A 7205-nucleotide genomic window follows, 5' to 3' on the forward strand; every position below is an offset into this window, starting at 1 on the left:
TTCCTGATCTGAGAGCCCGGGAGCACTCGATACAGACTTTTATGTTACATCTAGCATTTTGAGTCACAATAGCTCTCTGTCCTCTGGCTGAACAGTGAACTTGGCTCAGGCCAGAACACGGCCTTCTGTGTCTGTTTCTAGTTCCACTTATTACCTATTTTTAAAATATATATATATTATTGATTATGCTATTACAGTTATTCCATTTCCCCACCCTCTTTGTTCCTCTCCGCCCTGCACACCCCTTACACCTGCATTCCCCCCCTTTAGTTCAAGCCCATGGGTGGTACATATAAGTTCTTTGGCTTCTACATTTCCTATACTATTCTTAACCTCCCCCTGTCTATTTTCTACCTACCATTTATGCTACTTATTCTCTGTACCTTTTCCCCCATTCTCCTCCTCTCATTCCCCCACTGATAACCCTCCATGTGATCTCCATTTCTGTGATTCTGTTGCTGTTCCAGCTATTTGCTTAGTTTGTTTTTGTTTATGTTATTTTTAGGTTCAGTTGTTAATAGCTGTGAGTTTGTTGTCATTTTCATGTTCATAGTTTTGATTTTTTCTTAGATAAGTCAATTTAACATTTCATATAATGGGGACACTTTCCAGGGAAGAAGGGGCTGGCAAGAGTTATTCAAAGTCATGAAAGGCAAGGACCTACATCCAAGATGGCTCTACCCAGCAAAGCTGTCGTTTAGAATGGAAGGGCAGATATTACCTATTTCTTTAACAAGCATTTAAACAGACGTTGAATGAACTTGTCCTGGGTGACACTGGAGATGAGACCGAGTAACACCTAATTGTGGGCTGGATTGTAGATTTGTGTCCCCAGCCACGAGGAAAGCCAGGAAGAGCCTGCACTGGGCAGAAGGAAATTTGTCTGAGATAAGTGGGGGGGGGGGGGCGTGGGAGGGGAGGGAGTACTACTTGTTTCTTCCCGAAGGGGAGACCTCCCTGTGGGCCTTCCTGGGCATGCTTCATGAAACCCTCCCTATCTCACTCTTTGTCCTCATTCAACGCCGTGTATCCGGCGTCCATGTCCTATGAGCAATGCTAAATGGGGAAACCGAGGCACAGGTCAAGCGGCTTGCCCAAGGCTCCTCAGCTAGTGAGTGGACGAGCTGGAAGACAAATGTGACTCTCCCACTTCATCTCGATGCCGAATGTTTGAGATGAAGGGACGAACTCCTCCGTGTTTCCCAGGATTTTTCCAGCCTGCAGTCTGCCGGAATCTGACCTCCCAGCAGGTGGAGCCTGCGGGCCTTCAGGGCAGCAGAGGGAAGCAGTGGAGCACACCCTAAAGTCCCTAGTGCTGTCGGTCACCTGTTCAGTTGGCTCCCTGCCCTGACTATCTCCTGCTGGTGGAGCACGGGCTGGGAGTTTGTGGGGACGAGTGTGCCCCCAGTTCTCAGGACACACAGTGCGGCGATGGCTGTTCGGGACGTTCGAAAGTGGTGTTAGCATCAACAGCACCACCCGGACTGGGGTTCCCGGAAGTTCTAGGCAGCTGCCCCTTGGACCATTCTCCTTCCTCCTGCTGCCTATAGTCTAAATTTAGGGACAGGCACAGTAGAGCACTTTCGGCTGGGTCGCTTCGGCAGGCTACTGAGCTGCACCAACTCCTCGGGGCCACCCTGGGGGTGGGGGGTGAGTGCATGGGAGCCCGTGGTAATTGTCCGGGTATGATCTCCTGAATGGTGGGCTTTCTGAAATTTTTTGCTTTGGTTATATAAATAGTATATAATTTGGAAAATGAAGAAAAAGATAAAGAAGAAAGTAACATTTGTATTCCTTCGCTGAGAGGTTTTATTGTTAATATTTTGTCCAGGTGAGTTCCTTTATATTTGAACTATATTTTTATTTTAATAATAATAAAAGCTTATCAATAAAAATAGATGAGCAAGAGCAACAAAGGATCCCAGCATTCGGAAATACCACTGTTAACATTTTGCTGTATTGCTTTTCAACAGTTTTCAATTTATATTTTGTCAACCAGTTTTGTATCTCTCTCTTTACCATTTTGTAAACTAAGCAGTCTCCAAGTTGTTATTTCAAACTAAGACCATTTATTAACACAACGTTTCACTGTTTTAATCAACTATGACCTACTTAACCATTCCCCTATTCCAGGCATTGAGTTTGCTTCCAGGCATTTTTTTGCAATTATAAATTACATAATTTGATGGTGAACATCTTTATGACTGAATTTTTTTTAATTTTAATTTTGTATTGTTATTCAATTACAGTTGTGTGCCTTTTCTCCCCATCCCTCCACCCCACCCCAGCTGAACCCCCCTCCCTCCCCCACCTCTACCCTCCCCCTTGATTTTGTCCATGTGTCCTTTATAGTAGTTCCTGTAATCCCCTCTCCTCATTGTCCCCTCCCCACTCCCCCCTGCCCATTGTTAGATTGTTCTTAACTTCAATGTCTCTGTTTATATTTTGTTTCCTTTTTTCTTCTATTTATTATGTTCCAGTTAAAGGTGAGATCATATGGTATTTGTCCCTCACCGTCTGGCTTATTTCACTTAGCATAATGCTCTCCAGTTCCATCCATGCTGTTGCAAAGGGTATAAGCTCCTTCTTTCTCTCTGCTGCGTAGAATTCCATTGTGTAAATATACCATAGTTTTTGGATCCACTCGTTTGCTGATGGGCACTTAGGTTGCTTCCAGTACTTGGCTATTGTAAATTATGCTGCTACGAACATTGGGGTGCACAGATTCTTTTGGATTGGTGTTTCAGGGTTCTTAGGGGATAATCCCAGCAGCGGAATTGCTGGATCAAAGGGCAGTTCCATTTTTAGTTTTCTGAGGAAATTCCATACTGTTTTCCACAGTGGCCTCACCAGTCTGCATTCCTGATGACTGAATTTTAAATGTCTAGAATTCCTTAAGGTCGATTTCTAGAAGGATTTATAAGATAAAAGGGTATGAATATTTTGAAGCATTGTGATCCTTCATGCCAAAATGTTTATGCAAAGGCTGCATCATCTTATCAGGGGTGTGAAACTCACTTTCACCGGGGGCTGCATCAGCCTCAAGGTTGCCTTCAAAGGGCCGAATGTAATTTTAGGACTGAATAAACGTAACTACTCCTTAACTAGGGGCAAGGGGCTCAGTGCTGCTGCCGGATCAAAAAAGGTGGAGGGCCGGATTCTGCCCACGGGCCTTGTGTTCGCTGCCTGTGTCTTCTGTGATCTCCCCCAGGCAGTGCAGTGGAGTGAACGGGCAGCATTTTTATGTGAATGAAATCAGGTTCAAAGAAAGACAGAAATTTGATTCACTGACAAATTTTAGTCTAAAGGGAAAGGCCAGAACCAGAGAGAGTGAAGTGTTCCGTCTCTGCAGAGTTGTTACTTTTGCAGAAGGGTTATAGGAAGGAGAGCCTGTTGGGACATTTTCCAGATCAAATGGGGAAATCATCTGCTTTCCCTCTGCTCTCCCCCTGGGGCAACGCCCTGCCCAAGTCTCCTGGGTCAGGGGGCTGAGCAGTGGTACCAGCCAGATCCCCTGGGGACAGAGGGCTTGTCCCACCCCAGCAAGCATCCAAAAAGCAGAAACGTGCCAGTAGAAGAGACCTCACAGATTCTCTGCTCCAACCCCTTATTTTCTTCTGATTGAAGCCTAGAAAAAAATAAGGGGACCTACTTCCCCAAGAAGTTGTGTAGGGCGACTTTGTGGCCCATCTTGGACTAATGTCCACATCTCCGTCCACATCATGTGACAAATAAAAACCATTGCACCTCGCCTGAACGCACAGTCCTCGTATACACGATTCCTTGTACACGTGCAGGCTTATCCACACGTTTTGTTCATTTAGTTTTGAGGGCGTGGCAGATACAGTTGATGTAGTGCTTGGAAGACATTTAAGGTTTCAGAGTCTCTTGACTGATTGGTGTACATTCGTAGGGTGAACGGTTTCTCATGTCTCTGCGAATAACCTGGATGCTTATAAAGGAAGTTAATTAACCTGAGGATTCCCTCCACCTGTGCTCCAGTTCATCTGTGTACCTTCTGCCTTTGAAGTATCACGTCACTTCGCAGAGAGAATGGCGGCATGGAGGTGTGAGTCTCTCGCCCTTTATCTGTCAAATACATGGAAGCACTAGACATGAGTTGAACTGCAGATACGACCCTGCTGTTAAGAACTTACTACTCAAAGCTCAATTCAAATCCAATCTCTTTCAGGAAAAAAAAAAACCCTTTGACCTACGTAGGCTAAAGTGTTCACTTTCTTTTCTACATTTCAGCTGTCCATGCCGGCGGTTTGAACAACCCTATTTGAGTGTGTTTTAAAATTTTGTGATGACCAAAGCAAAGCATGAACTACTAGGCTTTTAAGTGGCTCTACACTTTGCCAATCACAATATACATTTGAAAAATAAGTATATGCATCTTCTGGGATTGGCTGAGTCATCTTCCACACATAAGGATTTGTGATACTTTCAAGGACAAGAAAGGATCCAAGGCCCAAAGTTTGGGACCCACTGGCCTAGTGCATTTACTTTCAGTGAACCCCAGGTCAGGGGCTACTTCTTATGTTGCCCCCTAACTGGTCAGGTTGGACTATATCCCTCAGTCAGACTGAACCCTTCCTGGGGACAAGAACTTTTACTTACATGCCTTTGTACAACCACAGTGCTAATGGACCAATCGCTTAAGGATCATTAACTGAACAATAACGACTTGCAGGACACTGTACTTGAATCTGTGGAAGGTACAAAGTGTAAGGGCCGGTTCCTACCCTTGAGAACCCACAGTCTGGTTATAGAGACCCAGCACATTGGCGGATTTGCCTGTAAGTCTATGGGCAAGAAATGGATGAATGGATTCATGATTTAAGCCTCTGAGAGTAAGTCTTGAGAAATAATTGTCTAAGGTCTACAGGTTATAGGATTAATTGTGAAAGTAGTTGAAAGGAGTTCAAGTGTGCCAGTGAGCAGGGAAGCTGCAGAGGAGGGCTCTGGGTGTGAATCTGAGAAACGGTCACGGCTTGGCTGCCTCTGTCAGACCTGGAAGGTGCGAAGAGGGTGCCTGGATGAACCCATGCATAAGAAATGCCCTTTGGGCCATTTGTGCCCAGAGAGGTACAAAGTGAAACCCTCATTCTTTTAAAGAATAGTATTTTTTTCTGAAACACACAGGGGTCAATTTCTTGAAGGGAACAGTGGATGAACAGGAAAGGTGCTCTCCTAGTTCCTTCCCCAGCTCTTGGAATGCTATGACTGGGGTCCAGAATCATACCAATTACTAGTAGCAGAGCTGGGACTCAACCTCTGGGTGCTGGGCTTCAAGCCTAGTAATCTTTCTATACTATCTTCTAGGCTGGAATTCCCTCTCCCTTAATGAACTCGTCTAAAGTGAGTTCGCCAGAGGCTAACCCTTTCCACCGCCTTCCTAATTCTAATCACTACTGCTAGACGGGCCTTTCTTCTCTTGCTATGTAAACATGCCCTAATTAGAAATCAGAAGCAACTGCTGGGCCCAGGCCAATGCTTCAAAGAGACTGTATATTGGCGCCCCATGTGCCAAAACCATCCTAGTAAAAGAAAAACTATTAATTACAAAATGCAAACCATGGCTTTGTGGGTTGTGGGACTCTCTTGAACGTGGGTGGGTGACGGGGGTTGCTTAGGAGGCATCCTCTCCACTGCCATTAGTTTTCAGCCACAACAAAGAGCTACCTCCTCTGCATGCTGCAATTAGAGAAGCTGCCGCCATCTGGTGAATATGTGGGCAGCCTAGGTGATCTGAAGAGTCCGCGGGTGGGCACTGGGCTCCACAGACATGTTTTCTGGCCAAAGATGCCCAAGGATCAGGAACCTGGAGAGCAAATGCCCCCTAGAAGTTACCCCGCTAACCCCCTGGCCACCTGTGGGCTGAAGTCGAGCTATTGGTTTAGCCTGTTCCATTGTGATGTAATTGGCAATTTCTTTGCTAAAAGGTCTTGGCCTCTCCTAACTGTGTACTTTTCTAATCTCTGTGATAACGTTCATCACCACTATCAAAGACTCCTGGGCCTTCCCCAGTGAAGCCTTGCTCTCAGAGCCTTCATTCATTAATCCATTCACTCAACACCTATGTATCATCCAGGGTTAACACGGTGCAATCACTGCTCAAAATAACCCGTAGGTGATGTGACCTCCCCTCTAATTCCACTGCTCACTAGCTGTGACTTGGAAAAGGCATTTCCTTTCCTGGTCCCTCTCCTGGTCTCTCTGGTTCAACTTCCTCAACTATAAAGTCAGGAAGTTGGATGAAATGATCCCGTTTCATTCTGTCTGTGTTATTCAGGGTCCAGATAGGAGAAACCACACAGTACTTGGAATTAATAACAGAGAACTACTCAGGGGTATCGTGAACTCTGAAGAATATTGGGATAGCAGATAGAGCAGCCTGGGGCCTACCCTAAGGCTGAGGCAGAAGACTAGAGGAAGGGACAAATTCAGAGTCCCCACCCCCAAGACTAAAATAAAGACCTTCCAACCATAACTCAATGAATGGCACAGAAATTCTTGGAGGGGTTGCAGGCCAGGCTGGCAGGCCGGGAGCCATCCACTGGAGCACTGGAAAGCGTTGTTGAGAAGCTGCCCACAGGAGTGATGCTGTTCTCCCTGGAAGCAAACACAGGTGATTGTGGACTCCACAGAGGCTGCCTGTGGGGGCGCTGCTGAAACTCACTTGAGGTGAGTGTGTCCCCCACCTTGTCCTCTGCCACAGAAAAGCCACGAGGGTAAGAAGCAAACAAAGCACACCAGAACTGGAAGATAACTCCCTTTCTCCTGCTGTGCTTTCTCCTGCTCTTGTACTGCTGTGCAGTACCCTCCAGAACCCTCTACTGGCAAAGCTAACAATGCCACCAGGTAAAGAGGAATGGTTACAGATCCAGCTCCAGTTCTAGCACCACACACTGGCAAGAAGGGAGGCTTGGAGATGAGCAGCAACAGATCAGTAATGGACACATTATCATTCTATAATATATGGTTTTTTTGATTCACTCAATTTTAACGTTAAAATTAACATAAGTGAACATGAAATAAAGGAATCACTTGTATTGTACCTAGCCTAGACATGACCTTAGCTTATTCTGCTATGCCTCCCTCACCTCTGCTCCTCGGTAAGTAATGAATCATTTCAGAATGAGCCATGCCATAATCAGGTTTATATATGATTATAAACATGCCCATATTTTATAACTAAT

This window comes from Desmodus rotundus, chromosome 7 (genome assembly GCF_022682495.2).
Source record: "Desmodus rotundus isolate HL8 chromosome 7, HLdesRot8A.1, whole genome shotgun sequence".
Taxonomy (NCBI): domain Eukaryota; kingdom Metazoa; phylum Chordata; class Mammalia; order Chiroptera; family Phyllostomidae; genus Desmodus; species Desmodus rotundus.